The 18,067-nt window shown below is 45.5% G+C and overlaps 1 protein-coding gene across 1 annotated transcript in view; it reads right to left on the bottom strand.

Annotated features, from left to right (window-relative positions):
• Window positions 1-18,067, bottom strand: part of LOC143962351 (vomeronasal type-2 receptor 1-like) — a 34,240-nt gene that overhangs the window by 12,792 nt on the left and 3,381 nt on the right. The gene's annotated exons all lie outside the window — the stretch shown is intronic.

Here is an 18,067-nt window from a genome sequence, read left to right as displayed (position 1 = left end):
ACAGAGGATTTATTTATAAAGACCCTGATGCTGGCCAACATGGAAGTAAAAAAGAAAAGAGGATGGCAGAAAACAAGATGGATAGATTACATCATCGAAACAAGGACTATGAAGTTAAGCAAGCACCAGTGGAGGACAGAAAACCTGACGTACTATGGTCCATGAGGTCACAAAGAGTCGGAAACGACTAAACGACTGAATAACAACAAGGCCAAGTGTACCATCTGCAAATCCTGGATACAAAAAGTTGTATCGCGAGTGATTTTAGCTGTTCTTCCTATAAGCTAGGGTGGACGGTATGTTAAGCACATCTCCATCATCACAGAAAGGAGAATGAAATGAGCACTTCCTCTCGTCCACAAATCTGCACAGAATTGGGAATAAGGTTTGGATTCTGGCTTATATGCAGGATGGCATGGATCGCTCTGGGTGCTACTTTAAATTTTATTTTAATGTTGAGCTAACCCTTTAACACTAAAGATAGGCAGGATATAACAAAAATTAGGTGTGTTTTCTTATATTGCTTCTAGAGATGAGCTCAGGCATGTTTGGATCATAGTCCAAGCCCACCTGAGCTATCCCGTCAGAATGCTGTAAATGTACTTGGCCAATCATAAGCGGATACATTCAACTAAAGGTAGAAACATGTCCCACTAGTGGCTTCATATTTATTGCATTTTTTTTCACACATCAATAATTGTTTTAGTTATAAAAGTTACATAGACTTACAGCTTGCATTTGAGGTCCTCTGGCTTACTAGTACATGTGTTTTCAGTGTAGCTTCTGTCCACATGAACTGGGAAAGTTCCTCCAATCACCAGATCTCCTGGCTGCCTCAGGTACCCATTGATAGGAACATCTGGCAAGTGGCAGCCATGCATGGGCTCCAGACAGTCCAAAACATCCACAAAAACTATATAAACCACCCAAGACTTACTAAACAGCAGGCACATATGACTGAACAACCCAGTCATGAGATTGTAGCCGAAAAACATCTCCACTCTATAGGCCATGTAGGCGCCTTTTCAAAATTAAGTATGCTATACCTTCTGTCACCTACTAATAATGTACACAGAAGAAGATCATCATATTTCTTTTCTACTGTGAAGCTCCAGATACGATATGTTTCTAGAGACCCACTATTTATAGGTGTAGTCCTTTAGTGCAAATCAAAGACCTCTGCACGTTGGAGAAGACCTTCTGTAGTTAAAATTGCACATGTAAGGAGGCCATAAGATATCAGTGTTGCACACAACACAAGACCTTCTTCATTCTATTAGTGTTACACACAAGGAAACACCTTCTTCATTCTGTGTCTTGGGAAAGAGGAGTTATATGGTTTTTGGCATTATATACAAGAGACCTTCTGTATAAAGAATACTAAATTGACTATATAACAAAAGAAGGAATTGAGTGTTGCAATGTTTTATCTTTGTTGGTATCAAAGCTGAAGATCATCTTAAGTTATTCACTGTGAGCACAAATAAGAAAGCTAGGGAGAAGATAGACAAGGAATGGACAACCAGACTTTTCATGGATAGCAGACTTCCATGTGAGTTGCCTGCCCTTAGAGAAGCTTTAAAGTTTAAATGGTGGTCTATGGTAGTCACTTGTGTGAAGACACTGATAGTTCATTTGATTGATGGAGAAATTGGCATCAGATGGGTGGAAAGCACCAGTGACACCAAAAATGAGGCACTTTTGTCTCTTACATTTTTCAGGTGCCAACAGCTATCGGGCAAGACTTCATTACAAGCAGATATCACTTGCATGTCAGCGCCACAGCAAAGCGTAGCTGACAGGTGTTTTATACACCTCAGGTAATTAACTGAAGGGATTATAAGACTGAATCTGATTACCGTATATACTCGAGTATAGGCCGACCCGAATATAAGCCGAGGCCCCCAATTTACCCCCAAAAAAACTGGCAAACTTATTGACTCGTGTATAAGCCGAGGGTGAGACATGCCTGTCCATCCCTGTGTGTGTGTCCGTCCATCCCTGTGTGTCCGTCCATCCCTGTGTGTCCGTCCATCCCTGTGTGTCCGTCCATCCCTGTGTGTCCGTCCATCCATCCCTGTGTGTCCGTCCATCCCTGTGTGTCCGTCCATCCCTGTGTGTCCGTCCATCCCTGTGTGTCCGTCCATCCCTGTGTGTCCGTCCATCCATCCCTGTGTGTGTGTGTGTCCATCCATCCATCCATCCCTGTGTGTGTGTGTCTCCATCCATCCATCCATCCATCCCTGTGTGTGTGTGTCTCCATCCATCCATCCATCCATCCCTGTGTGTGTGTGTCTCCATCCATCCATCCATCCATCCCTGTGTGTGTCTCCATCCATGTGTGTGTGTGTGTGTGTGTGTGTGTGTGTGTGTGTGTGTGTGTCCAGCCTACCTTTGTCCCGAGCCTCCGTCCCGTGCCTTGCCTCCTTGCCTCCGTCCCGTGCCGTGCCTTGCCTCCTTGCATCCGTCCCGTGTCGTGCCTTGCCTTGCCCCCGTCCCGTCCCGTGCCGTGCCGTGCCTTGCCTTGCCTCCGTCCCGTGCCCTCTTCGTCGGCGGCCATTGTAAAATTCAAAAGCTGCGCCGCCGCCTTCGCCTGTGATAGGCGGAACACTGAATTTCCCAGCAGCCTGTGTTCCGCCTATCACAGACGTCGTATCATCCTCGTCCGTAGTACGAGGATGATACGATGTCCGTGATAGGCGGAACACAGGCTGCTGGGAAATTCAGTGTTCCGCCTATCACAGGCGAAGGCGGAGCCGGAGGCGCGGCTTTTGAATAGAATGGCCGCTGTCTGTCTGCTCGACACGCTGATCGAGCGGGCAGACAGCGATGACTCGAGTATAAGCCGAGGGGGGCACTTTCAGCCTCAAAAAAGAGGCTGAAAATCTCGGCTTATACTCGAGTATATACGGTATATGATGAAAATTGTTTTAACATCTCCCAGGATGATATTACTAGCAATAATTAATTTTCTTTTCCCTTGTCATAGCTTCCAGTATCAAAGGACACGTTGACATTTGGGTAACTTATGTAAATCTAAATTATTATGAAGTAATAGTTCCGGATGTTGTGTTGATAATAATCTCACTCTTCTGTAATGTACAGTTGGTATGATAAAATGCTTTAGAGATCAATTCTGGCAATTTCATGCAGTTGGGCTGTGTCCGCACTGCACGGGTCAACTGCTTGTTTTGTCTAGGGGTGAGCAGAAAGCTTATACTTAGGGATGGCCGAACTGTTCGCCCAGCGGTCGTTTCGTGGCAAATTTTGCGTGTTCGCGATTCGCGCAATCGGCGGACTATTGCCGCTGTTCGCCTGGCGGACATATGTGTTTACAGTGTGAAAGAACTTTGACCCATGATGACACATCCATCATGGGGTACAGAACAGTCAATTGAGACATTTCAGCACATGGACAATTGGACATTCCCCCTACCTTATAAATAGACCTGATCTGGCGGCCATTTTACATTCTGTCTTATTTCAGTGTAGGGACAGGATGCTTTGTGGAGCAGGGAGAGACTGTAGTGACACAAATCGCTAGCTATTAGGTCCACAAAAGTCCTTTTAAGGACTGGTATGGTATAGGTGTAGTACAGTATATAGGGTGGAGTGCACTGCTGTGCTGGTGATTGCAGCAGCCTGTCGTTTGTCAGTGCAGGGAGGGACAGGACACTGTGTGCAGCAGAGACAGTCAGTTTAATCACTAGCTATTACTATTAGGTCCACAAAGGTCCTTTTAAGGACTGGTATAGGTGTACAGTATATAGGGTTGTACACGTATAATATACTTTCTTCTAAATATAGAAAGAATATTATACTTGACTGCTGCCCTATTCTGCAGCAGTCCTTTATCATTGTAGGGACTGAGGTACAGTGTGCAAATCACTAGCTACTTGGTCCACAAAGGTCTTTGTAAGGACTGGTATAGGCGTACTATTTGGAGGGTTGTGGTGCACAGCTGCAGATTACTCCCCCATTCTGCAGCAGTCCTTTATCAGTGTAGGGACTGAGGTAAAGTCTGCAAATCACTAGCTACTTGGTCCACAAAGGTGCTTGTAAGGACTGGTATAGGTGTACAATATACAGGGTTGTGGTGCACTGCTGCAGATTGCTGCCCTATTCTGCAGCAGTACTTTATCAGTGTAGGGACTGAGGTAGTCTGCAAATCACTAGCTACTTGCTCCACAAAGGTCCTTGTAAGGACTGGTATAGGTGTACAATATATAGGGTTGTGGTGCACTGCTGCAGATTGCTGTCCTATTCTTCAGCAGTCCTTTATCAGTGTAGGGACTGAGGTACAGTCTGCACATCACTAGCTACTTGGTCCACAAAGGTCCTTGTAAGGACTGGTATAGGTGTACTATTTGGAGGGTTGTGGTGCACTGCTGCAGATTACTGCCCTATTCTGCAGCAGTCCTTTATCAGTGTAGGGACTGAGGTACAGTCTGCAAATCACTAGCTACTTGGTCCACAAAGGTCCTTGTAAGGACTGGTATAGATGTACAATATACAGGGTTGTGGTGCACTGCTGCAGATTGCTGCCCTATTCTGCAGCAGTACTTTATCAGTGTAGGGACTGAGGTAGTCTGCAAATCACTAGCTACTTGCTCCACAAAGGTCCTTGTAAGGACTGGTATAGGTGTACAATATATAGGGTTGTGATGCACTGCTGCAGATTGCTGCCCTATTCTGCAGCAGTCCTTTATCAGTGTAGAGACTGAGGTACAGTCTGCACATCACTAGCTACTTGGTCCACAAAGGTCCTTGTAAGGACTGGTATAGGTATACTATTTGGAGGGTTGTGGTGCACTGCTGCATATTGCTGCCCTATTCTGCAGCGGTCCTTTATCAGTGTAGGGACTGAGGTACAGGCTGCAAATCACTAGCTACTTGGTCCAAAAAGGTCCTTGTAAGGACTGGTATAGGTGTACTATTTGGAGGGTTGTGGTGCACTGCTGCATTATGCTGCCCTATTCTGCAGCGGTCCTTTATCAGTGTAGGAACTGAGGTAAAGTCTGCAAATCACTAGCTACTTGGTCCACAAAGGTCCTTGTAAGGACTGGTATAGGTGTACAATATATAGGGTTTTGGTGCACTGCTGCAGATTACTGCCCTATTCTGCAGCAGTGCTTTATCAGTGTAGGGACTGAGGTAGTCTGCAAATCACTAGCTACTTGGTCCACAAAGGTCATTGTAAGGACTGGTATAGGTGTACAATATATAGGGTTGTGGTGCACTGCTGCAGATTGCTGTCCTATTCTGCAGCAGTCCTTTATCAGTGTAGGGACTGAGGTACAGTCTGCACATCACTAGCTACTTGGTCCACAAAGGTCCTTGTAAGGACTGGTATAGGTGTACAATATATAGGGTTGTGGTGCACTGCTGCAGATTACTGCCCTATTCTGCAGCAGTGCTTTATCAGTGTAGGGACTGAGGTACAGTCTGCAAATCACTAGCTACTTGGTCCACAAATGTCCTTGTAAGGACTGGTATAGGTGTACAATATATAGGGTTGTGATGCACTGCTGCAGATTGCTGCCCTATTCTGCAGCAGTCCTTTATCTGTGTAGGGACTGAGGTACAGTCTGCAAATCACTAGCTACTTGGTCCACAAAGGTCCTTGTAAGGACTGGTATAGGTGTACTATTTGAAGGGTTGTGGTGCACTGCTGCAGATTACTGCCCTATTCTGCAGCAGTCCTTTATCGTTGTAGGGACTGAGATACAATCTGCAAATCACTAGCTACTTGGTCCACAAAGGTCCTTGTAAGGACTGGCATAGGTGTACTATTTGGTGTGCAGTATATAGGTGTGTAATACACGTATAAAATACTTGCACATATAGAAAGCATAGTATAGTGCATTTCCACTGGGCAGCATTGTGACTGCTGAGCGGTTCTTCATCGATACTACTAAGAGCGACAAACACAATAAAATAAAAGTATTATAACTGATGTGATAGACCAGTGGCCCCCAAAAACAACAGATTGAAGCGTGGTGTTATATACCTTCTTCCACATACATACTGCACTTCTCTAGAGACTTTTGTCACAGGGTCATTTAAAAAATGACAGGCAGAGGAAGAGGCAGGCCCTTCCGCAGGGGTGGTAGGGGTAGGGCAGGAGCAACATACTTGAGCCAAAGTGACAAATTGCAGAAGGTGCGTGCGACTACGTCAAAGGACGCACCAGACTTGGTTGAGTGGCTCACTCAGCTTTACTCTTCTGCACCCTCCTCATCCTCTCGATCTGCACCCTCTTCTTCACTCTCTGCTATGTGCACCCCCAAAGACACTACCACCAACACCACCACCGCCATATACCTTCCGCTTGAGTCACAGGAATTATTTTCTGATCAATATCAAGACATTTCCTGTCAGGAAAGGCTGGCTGGGGACAGTGGTCCGTCACCTGTCTGTGCGCGCCGGCGGGTGGCTGTTGCGCATGTTAGCGGTCGCCCGGTTGCCCGTGGTCGCGCGGGTGCGCGTGGGTGCGCGCGGTCGCGTGGGTGCGCGCGTTCGCAGCCACGTGGGTGCGCGCGGTCGCACGTGCGCGCACGGTTACCGGCGCCAGGCGGGCTATTTAAACCCAGTTCTCCCTTCTGATCTTGCTGCTTGATCTACAGCGTTCCTGAGACTATTATCTGAATCTGATCTGTTTGTGTATTGACCCGGCCTGACCTGCGACCTTCCCTGCCTTCTGCCTGCCTCTGACCTCCGGCTTGTCTACGACTCTGCACCTGTCTTATCCTCTGGTCAATCAGTGCTCATCCATTACCGACCCGGCCTTTTCCACGTTCCTGCCTCTGCCTGCTGCATCTGTTCCTGTACTGACTGTCTGGTTTGACCCGGCTTGCCTGACTCTTCTGTGTGCCTGCCCCTGAGTGATCCACCTGTTCCTGTTGGTCTCCTGCTGTCTACTGGTTCCTGTCTGCTGTCACTGGGGCCTGCTTGTCCAGCTACAGTTCCTGAAGTCAGCCTGATCCATCCACCGGCTGTTGATCCTGCCAGGCACTCGTGCTACCTCTGACTCCCGTGCCTCCTGTCACCATCATCAGGGGCCGTGAGTCGGGGACGCAAGAGAGGTCTCCTTCTGCATTCCGGGCTCACCACTAGGTACGTGACATTTCCGATGCGCAGCCACTCTTGGCATTGGATCAGGAAGAGGAGGTAGCAACAACCGTCGCTCAGCAGTCTGACAACAGTACCCAGATCAGCCCAAGGAGGAGGTTTGTCCCCGCTGTTGCTGCCTACTCCGAGTTCTCTAATTATAGCGGTGGGGAAGGTGACGTCGATGATGACATGTCCACTGATGCCACATGGGTGCCCACAAGAGAGGAAGAGGAGGGGAGTTCAGAGGGAGATATGGACCAGCAGATAGGGAGGAGAAGCAGGAAGAACTTAGATTGCACAGGAGGGACAAAGCAGAATGCAAATGTATCAGGAGCAAGGCATCAACCATGTACGGTCACATCTGGCGCTCCCAGGACGCCGGCACATGGCTCTGCAGTGTGGGCTTTTTTTTAACGTGTCCGCTAATGACAATAGTGTTGCCATCTGCAATCTTTGCAGTCAACGCATAAGTTGCGGTAAGCCCAACACTCACCTAGGGATGACCGCCTTAAGAAGGCACATGAGCTGCCATCACCGAGCCCAGTGGGAGCAACGGAACACACAAAGCCACACTCCAGGCTCTCCCCGCCCAGCCTCGTCTTCTACTTCTCCTTCTCCTCTCTCCTCACAATTGTCCTCCACTCCACCTTCCATCACGGCAAGCTCATGTTTTTCTGCAAAAAGGCAGGCTTCCGTGGGTCAAATGTTCGAGTGTAAAAAAATGATGACGCCGGATAGCCCTCTTGCCCAACGGTTGATGGCTGGCTTGTCAGAACTCATAGCCCGCCAACTACTGCCATATAAACTGGTGCATTCGGAGGCCTTTAGAAAATCTGTGGCCATTGGAACACCACAATGGAAGGTCCCAGGAAGGAAGTATTTCTCACAGAAGGGCATCCCAGAGCTATATGGCCATGTTCAGCGGCAAGTGAATATATCTCTGGCACACAGTGTCGGTGCCAAGATACATCTGACCACAGACACGTGGTCTAGCAAACACGGGCAGGGAAGGTATATCACTTTTACTGCCCACTGGATGAACCTTCTGACGGCCGTCAAGCATGTAACCCGTGGCACCCATGTAGATTTGGTTTTACCACCACGGATTGCATGCAGGCCTGGCTCTTCTTCTCCTCCTCCTTCTACTCCATCCTCCTCCCTCTCCTCCTCAGCTGACTCCTCCTTTTCCGCTGCTAGCGTCTCTTCCGCTACGCCGCCCAAGCTCCCCAGAACCTATTCGACATACCAGGTGAGACGTTGCCATGCCGTGCTGCGTCTGTTGTGCCTCGAAGCCAAGAGCCACACTGGCCCGGCACTCCTTTCCGCTTTGCGATCACAGGCAGATCAGTGGCTAACACCGCTCAATTTGACAGTTGGTAAAGTGGTGTGTGACAACGGTGCCAATCTGCTTAGCGTATTGAAACAGGGCAAAATTACGCACGTGCAATGCATGGTACACGTCTTAAACTTGGTCGTGCAGCGATTCGTTGTCAAATACCCTGGGGTCCAGGACATCTTGCGGCAGGCAAGGAAAATCTCGGCCCAATTCAGAAGATCTTACACGGCCATGGCTTGTCTTGCTGACATTCAGCGGCGACACAATCTGCTGGTCAGACGTCTTATTTGCGATTGCCTGACGTGATGGAACTCAACTTTCTATATGCTTGATAGGCTGCTCCAGCAGAAACATGCAGTTAACGTCTACCTGTATGAACTCTGCGGCAGAACAGGTTCTGGGGAGCTGTTTTTTTTTTCACAGCACCAGTGGCTGCTCATGCGCAACGCATGCAAACTTCTGCGGCCTTTTGATAAGATCACCAAACTGGTCAGTCGCAGCCATGGCGCCATCAGTGACATACCTTATGCCTTCTTTATGGAGCGTGCATTGCGTTGTGTCATTGATCAAGCCGTGGAGGAGCAGGAGTGGGAAGATGAGGAAGTCGCAATGCTGGATGAATTCCCGGGGGGGCTACTCTATCTGAGACAAGTCAACAACAGGAGTCTGAAGAGGAGTCAGAGGAGGATGATGCCAGGGTGGATGAGGAGGAGCAAGAAGAGCATGCTTTAAACCTTTCTGGGATCCCTGTTGTTGTACGTAGATGGGGAGAGGAGAACAAGGAAGACGACATTATCCTGGATGATGAGCAGGAGCCAAGCCACGACACCACTTCCAGTTTAGTGCAAATGGGGGCCTTCATGCTCCAGTGTTTTAACAGGGACCCCCGTATAAAAAGCATAAGGGTCAAGGACCAGTACTGGGTGGCAACATACTTAGACCCCCGGTACAAACACAAAATGGCAGAAATGTTACCACCGTCACAGAGGGCTGTCAGAATGGAGCACTTCCAGGCCTTGCTTCGAGAAATGCTGCATTTTGCTTTTGCGTGCGCTGGCAGAGGAGCAATTCCCACCCCCAGAGAAAGAGTTGCGGGTACCAATCCAACAGCGCCTGCAAGAAGAGGGCGGTTTGAAGATGTGTTGGTGACTTCTGATATGAGGTCATTCTTTCAGCCGACCCATCGACAGGTGTCAGCCTGATCCAGCATCAGGGAACGCCTAGACCGACAGGTGTCCGACTACATCGGGTTAACGCCCGATGTTGATGCTCTGAGAAGTGATGAACCCCTGGACTATTGGGTGGGCAGGCTTGACCTCTGGCCAGAGCTTGCCCAATTTGCAATGGAACTGTTGACTACCTCACATTAATAAAAATGAATGAGGCATGGATCTCGGAGGAATTCAACAGATGTGACCAGTAGACCATGTATACCTCTCTAAACGATTTATTTAATCGAGCACACAGACCTTTTTTCTACATTTGGCTCACTTCCTTGTACAAAAAAGCACACCGTACTATATGCCCGTACCCTCCTGTTTGAAGAGGTTGAGCGGTGTCATATTATTGGTGCCCAGCAGCGAGTTGCTGGTATCAGTGCTGCTGTCAGTGCTCTCTATCTCGTTGCTGGTGTCAGTGCTCTCTCTCTATCTCGGTGCTGGTATGGTGTCAGTGCTCTCGATCTCGGTGCTGGTGTGGTCTCAGTGCTCTCTATCTCGGTGCTGGTGTCAGTGCTCTATATCACAGTGTTGGTGTCAGTACTCTCTATCTTGGTGCTGGTGTCAGTGCTCTCTATCACGGTACTGGTGTCAGTGCTCTATATCACGTTGCTGGTGTCAGTGTACTCTACCACTGTGCTGGTGTCAGTGCACTCTATCACGGTGCTGGTGTCAGTGCTCTATATCACGGTGCTGGTGTTAGTGCACTCTATCACGGTGCTGGTGTCAGTGAACTCTATCACGGTGCTGGTGTCAGTGCTCTATATCACGGTGCTGGTGTCAGTGCTCTCTATCACGGTGCTGGTGTCAGTGCTCTCTATCTCGCTGCTGGTGTCAGTGCTCTCTATCACGGTGCTGGTGTCATTGCTCTCTATCACGGCGCTGGTGATCATCTCCTGCACTCTCTTCATAGCCTACCCTGACCTTTCCTCTCCTCCATTGAGTCCTGAATTGTCAAAATTTCACAGATAAAAAAAGAATGCTTGTAGTTGTCAATCCCAGATTCACTTCATACATTTTGTTATGTCAGTGGCCTTGTGGTGGGACTATGTGTGCACAGCTAATAAGTATTTTGTGGCTGAAAATATGACCTGTAGGTTTTTATGGGGCCCATTGCGAACTTTGCGGTTTGCGAACTTTTGGCCGCGTTCGCGGATCGCGAAATGTCCCGTCGGAAGTTTGTCCATCTCTACCCGTGACCCTGAGTCAGCCAATAGTGGGCTGTTCCCCACTGACAGGATACTGGCGAGTCATGCCAGGCTCTGAAAGGATCCTGGCAATATTATTGGGATCAACCCCACTGCCAGATTGACAACTGGCTCCCCCTTTTAGCATGCAGCCGAGAGCAGGAGCAAGCCATGCCTGCCTCCTCACTTGCTCCCGCACTCCAATGACGGATCAGACTTAAGCTGACGTGCCTCACCCCCCCAGCCATTTACTAAGAAGATCAGTGTGCTGCTGCTTCTTCTCCCTCAGCTCTCTAAGCTCCTTATGCATCTGAGAACAGAGGGTATGTGATCACTTATAAAAAGGGGAAATGTTTTTTTATAATGTTATTGATATGTATACAAAAATGTTTGGCCTTTGATTAATATTTGAAACTGAATGGGTTGTTTTACAAGGTGAGGGTTCACATATACTTTAATGAATACACTTCATTACCACTGGACCAGCTAGAATGTGCAGCATGCTTTGTGCATGCGCAGTAGTGAACCAATCGTGAAGCTGAGATGTTTCACGGATGGTTTCTCTTACCAGGAATGGCAGTGGCAGCACCTAGGAGCCGATCCGAAGATCGGCTAGGGTGCTGACATCATGGGCTCCCTGGACAGGTAAGTGTCCATATATTAAAAGTCAGCAGCTACAGTATTTGTAGCTGTTGACTTTTCATTTTTTTCCCCAGGCTGGAACTCCTCTTTACACCTTTCACTAAGGATGAGCCGAACACCCCCCTGTTCGGTTCGCACCAGAACTTGCGAACAGACCTAAACTTCGTATGAACTTTAGAACCCTATTAAAGTCTATGGGACTCGAATGTTCACAATCTAAAGTGCTCATTTTAAAGGCTAATATGCAAGTTACTGTCCTAAAAATAGTTTGGGGACCCGGGTCCTGCCCCAGGGGACATGGATTAATGCAAAAAAAAGTTTTAAAAACTGCAGTTTTTTCAGGAGCAGTGATTTTAATAATGATTAAAGTGAAACAATAAAAGTGTAATATTCCTTTAAATTTCGTACCTGGGGGGTGTCTATAGTATGCCTGTGAAGGGGTGCATGTTTCCCCTGCTTAGAACTGTCCCTGCACAAAGTGTCATTTTGCAAGGAAAAAAGTCTTTTAAAATCACTTTCCATTGTCGGCTCCAAAATACAGAGAAGACTCAATGAGTGTTCTCTGTATTAGCCGACAATTCATTAATTGATAAAAAAAAAGCGTGGTGGTTCCCCTAAATTCAATTACCAGGCCCTTCAGGTCTGGTATGGATATTAAGGGGAACCCCGTGTCAAATAAAAAAAAAAATTGCCGTGGGGGTCCCCCTAAATATCCATACCAGACCCTTTATCAGAGCACGCAACCTGTCAGGCCTCAGGAAAAGAGGGGGGGACGAGAGAGCGCCCCCCTCCTGAACTGTACCAGGCCACATGCCCTCAACATTGGGAGGATGCTTTGGGGGTCTGTGACCCCTCAAAGCACCATGTCCCCATGTTGATGTGGAGAAGGGCCTCATCCCCACAACCCTGGCCGGTGGTTGTGGGGGTCTGCGGGTGGGGGGCTTATCAGAATCTGGAAGCCCCCTTAACAAGGGGACCCCCAGATCCCAGCCTCACCCTGTTTGAAATGCTACCATTTCACAAAGAAAGTGTAAAAATGGTTAAATAAGACGAACACACTTTTGAAAAATTCCTTTATTAAAAATAAAAAAAATTAAAAACTCAAGATTTTCCGATCGTTACTGCTTTTAAGTTTGTGTTTGTGGGTTTGTATCTGGTCTTCAGTGCATGTAGTCATTTCGCATTTGTTTTTCTCAGTGCGTACTTTATAGTACGTATTTGATTCTCAGTGCGTTCTTGTCCGCTTGTTTCTGATTTTCAGCTCGCTCTTCTGAGGCCTTTCTGTTTTTCATTGCTTTCTGTTAGTTCATTCTGACCAGCCGACCATTTTGAAGCCATGAGGACCCTCACCCCGGACCAGAGGGTTCTTAACTACTGGCTGGCCATAGCCAGAAGAGTGGTGGAAAACGCTTTTGGGATAATGGCCAGCCGGTTCCGCCTATTCCTTACGGCAATCAACATGGCGGAATATAAACTTAACCATGCTGCATGCTGCATTCTACACAACTATTTAAGGAGAAATTCAATGAACTATGTTACCTCAGTTGGGCCTGAGGCCAGACTTCAACAAGAAACCCTGATGGCGCTTGAAGCTGGCCGTCCTGGCTTGCCCCCCCCAAAAGCGCCCGCGAAGTAAGACAGAAGTATGTTGCGTACTTTGCTGGTAGGGGGTCCATTGATATGCCAGACAATATTTAAGAAATCTTTTCAAAATAATTTTTTTAGTTAAACTGAAATAAGATTTACTTAGATTTACTGCTTGTGTTTCTTTTAGCTGTCTCCTAGGTTCTCCATTGGGCTTTTCTTTTTACCCATTTTCTTCAATAGTGCAAATGTCATTTATTTGATACATGAGGGGACAATCTCTTCTTCAGCAAACTATTATTATGTTGTGGGTCTTCTTTTTGTTGTTAATGTATATAATGCATTAATGTAACGTACCTGGTGGAGACTGAGCTGTAGAGAGGGCTTCTCTTGCCCCTCCTGTCTAGCACCCCTGGTAGAGATGACAGGAAGTGAAAGACACAGAGTGGCATGGGTGCCGATGTAGTAGTTGGCTCAGGTACTAGCTGAAAGACCACTCAGCAAGGCTCATGTGTCAGTGTTCCATTTAAATAAACTTACTTGGTGCCCAGACGTGCGTGTGTGCACGCATCTGTGTGCACGCATTGGTGCGCATCTGTGTGCATGCGTCTGTGCGCGGCCACGCATGTGCCAATACACACTGGTGTGCCCGTGCTTGTGTGCAGGTGTGCATCTGTTAGCTAAACATCTCTTACAATTAATGATACAAATATTCATCATTTTCAGCACCATGAATGAATTTTGGTGAGTCACAAAAATGGCATGATTGTGGCAAATTGTAAAGCACTGTGGGAGTTATATACTAAAGCAAAATCCACTTTGCACTCCAAGTGCCTGCAAAAGTGCACATTAAAACTGCACTTTCAGTGCACTGAAAGTGCACTTGTAGTGCAAATTGGAGTTGCCTTTAGTAAATAACCCCCATTTCAGTGTAAACTTAGTCCAAAAAATTATATTGAGCCTTGAAAGAAGAAACCACACATTGTTGAGTAGAAAACTTTTTACTCTGTGCACATTCACATGTGCGATAGAAAAGGGTTTTCGAACAAACCAACATTTTTTAGTAATACCATTTTTTTTGGACAGTACAAATAGCCTTTTTTAGGTTAAAACAAGCATTTTTAAAACCATAAAAAAATACGCAACCCAGGAACTCACAAAGTTCAACTTTGACAAAGTAAAGGCTATATCAGACATTAGTATGTCCAAACTGACTTTCAAAATTTTGTAGAGAAGTTAGAAAAATCATTTTTTTTTATAAATGTTGGTGTGTTTTCGATTCTGCCTAAAACATAAATTATGTTTTTGAGTCTTTTTTCAACATCATTCATGTCTTCCTTGATCTTCTGTAAACCACAATTGCATATCATGATCTCCCTGATGGGGACTTGTGCAGTTGTACTTTGTTTCTTCTTCAACAACATCCACATCACCAAAAATAAAAACACCATGTATTATAAATATGCAGGAATCCATCTATTACCTGAAGCTGTGGTCTCAGACACTCACCTGTTGTGGTCACTATTTCGCCCCCTTCATAAACCTCTCCTTCCTTCACATCCTGTTTTTGGATTTCCCCTTCTTTAGGAGGTTGGGGGTCCCTGGTGACCTCAGATGTCCTGAGTCTTTTCTGTGAATATAATAAAGGTATACTTAGCACACATATATTTGAGGCAAGAAATAGGAATATTAAACATTGGTTGGAAGTGTTGTACAGTTGTCTGTTTTGGCAGAGTTCAAAGCTGAAGACATGCTTTTTTCCCTTTCCAAAGCTGGAATACTCACCTTTTCTGTTAAAGTATCACACATATAGAGACCCCTAGTATCCACTGGAGCACCTGTGTGGGGCACCCTAAAAAGTTTGTTCTGTTGTCCCATACTAGTGCTCCTGCGTCCAGATGTGTAAACGGCTGCTGAGTGTCCTCTCCTTGCACTGAATCAAGTTTGTATTTCATTCTAGTTACAAACCCATCTAGACAACTATGTACTAAACCTATTTTAAGACAAATAGGCATGACCAAATGTAGTTAACTTGCATCTGCCAAAAACATTTTATTAGTGGATGAACAAACAAAGTTTACTATGAACGATTACTGCGCCCACGAACCTGAAACTTGCCATTTTAAACTGTACATCAGTAAAGAAAAGCCCATGGAGCAGCACGAACGTAATAAGAAGAATAGGAACACACAACAAAATACTTACCTTTTTGCAGCACTCTCTTGATTCTTTTGTACCGATCCTGCTCCCTAAATTTGACGTCCGACCAGCGTTTCCTCAGTTGATCCTTGGATCACCATACCCCAAAATTCTTCGGCAGACTTTTAACAACTTTACATTTCTTCATTATGAACGCTAGTTTTACCAGACTGAGCGCTTCCATGTTGTAATTGATTCAGAGCATGCATGGAACTTTGTGCATCGGAATTGTGTACACACGATCGGAATTTCCGACAAAAAGCTGCCATCGAAAAATTTTCGGTTGGAAAATCCGACCATGTGTAGGCTCCATCGGACATTTTCCGTCGGAATTTCTGACAAACAAAATTTGAGATCTGGATCTCAAATTTTCTGACAACAAAGTCCGCTCTTATAATTTCCGATCGTGTATACAGGGCATTAGCCTCACAAATGCAGCAGGCAAACTTTTTGTTAAGGTCTGGCATCAAATGAAAAATATCACCAACATTACGGGTTATACCTCCTATGCTCCAATCTGGAATAATGCAAATTGTGAGGAATTGCAGAAGTTAGAAGGATTTGAATTTTGGCAAACCCGGGGGCTGAGATATGTGAAACAACTGTTCTGGAATGATTGTCTAAAATACTTTGCTCAAATATCTGATGAATTTGGGATTCCAAGACAAAGTTTTTTTCAGTATTTGCAGCTCAGACATGCCTTACAGGCTCAGGCACGCACTTTTGAATTTAACCTTAACAATTCTAAAATAATATCATTGTTGAAAGATAGAGATCAAAAGCAGGGTCTTATTTCAAAACTTTATGAGATACTGCATTGTAAGTTTAAAGAATCTGTAAATGTTCCCTCTAGGGTACAATGGCAACGAGACCTGGGACCGTTGTCGGATGATCAGTGGTCAATGGCCATGTCCGCAGGCCCAAAGGTCTTGTTGTCAAGTTCCCAAAAGCTAACGCAATTGTTTAGCCTACTTAGATCGTATTATACACCAGAGAAATTGTTAAAGTGGAAACGTAGAGAATCCTCCCTATACCCTCCCTGTAGAGGTACCCTGGCAAATTTGATATACATGTTATGGAGATGTCCAAAACTCCATCGATACTGGAAGAACATAATTGAGACTATTAATAATGTGCTCCGAATTAAACTATCAGTGGATCCTGGAATGTGTCTGCTAAATATAATGGAAGAATCTAATATATTGGAAAATACGTATATATCAGAATAGTGAGAAGTTTGTTCCAGGCACGGAAACTAATAGCGCAGAAATGGATCTCTATATATCCACCTACAGTGGAAGAATGGCAAATAAAAGAGGCAGTATTGAAAGAGAATTTTTCTGTTGTTTTTTTGTTTTGTTTTGTTTTTTTCTGTTTTGTTTTGTTTTTATTGTATATGGGTTACTAAATGTAAAGTGATTGCTAGTCTCAGTTGGGTAATGTGAAGGGGTTAGTTGAAAGTTGTAATGCTGTAAGAAAAAGAAATACTTAATAAAGATTACTGAATTAAAAAAAAAAATAGAGCCTGTAAAGCGCTTCTCCTGTCACTCCAGTGGGAAAGCACAAATGATGGGCACTGACAGGTGGCACTGATAGGCAGCACTGATATGCAGCACTGATTGAATTGATAGGCAACATTGTCCTCTGTCAGGAGAGCAGACGATCGGCTGTCCTCTACTCACTTTTGTCAGACATGAGTGAGAAAAGGCCGATAAACGGCTTTTCCTGTTTACACCGTGATCAGCCGTGATTGGACATGGCTGATCATGTGGTAAACAGCCTCTGTCAGACACTCTTTAACGAGATTGGTGCTGCGGTGTGTAAGACTGACACACCACACCACTGATTGCTGCGCTGCACGCACCCACAGGTGCTCTCTGGCTGTTATCCTTAAAGATGTCATTTGCCATCCAGTCAGGATAACTAAACCACCGCCCAGCCGTCATTTTGCTATAGGCCAGCAAGAAGTGGTTAATCCACATTTTGCATATAAGGTTATATAAGGCCTTTTTAATAAAAACCCTACGCTACCAAAAAAAACTTTTTATACTGTAATTATATCTGACAAATACTGTATTAAACAGCATACTGTGATTGTATCTGACACTTACAATATTGAAAAGAAGATCACTGCAATTGGAAGGCTAAAGGCTTATTCTGTCAGTTAAGCCACCAGACTATATGTGATTGTTTTTGTCATATCTGACATAGTGATCCCATGATTGGCAACCATTCTGATTAGTTGCTGATCATTATTGGGGACTAGAGCAGGGGGTGACAGCCAGGTAAGTAACCCGCCGCGGCGCAGTCTGTGGCTGGTGCCACTCAAGAAAAGAGGTTTACGAATGTATCTTCAGCATGGGGCCTTGTGCTGAGGAACAAGAATATAGGGATTGCAAGGATTTAAAATAGTATACCTCTCATATTCTGGTAAATTTCACTATGACATAAACTAAATTATTCCCCAAAATACAGTAGTGATGTGAAGGCCAACATTATTTTTTAATTCAGTAAGTGAGATTGCACATGACATTTTTCTAAGGCCACAACATTTAGCCAAGAGAAATGATGTAAGTATACACTCATGGGGCAAATTACGAAATAAAGGCCACAAAATTTTACTAAGAAAACACACAATTACGGTTGCTTGCTTATACAAAGAATGGTGCTAAGGGCAAGTAGTTGACTAGACGTGAAGGTAGGATATCGCACCACAGCTGTACAAAATTGTTTGATCTTAGGACAAGCATGGTACATATCTGCATCCAAATGTCCACATTTCAAACAAT

Source organism: Lithobates pipiens, unplaced genomic scaffold (assembly GCF_037356315.1).
Source record: "Lithobates pipiens isolate NorthernLeopardFrog02 unplaced genomic scaffold, aLitPip1_a1.2 Scaffold_8, whole genome shotgun sequence".
NCBI classification, from domain to species: Eukaryota; Metazoa; Chordata; class Amphibia; order Anura; family Ranidae; genus Lithobates; species Lithobates pipiens.
The sequence above is the reverse complement of the archived record's forward strand: the minus strand, read 5'-3'. Positions and strand labels throughout refer to the sequence as shown.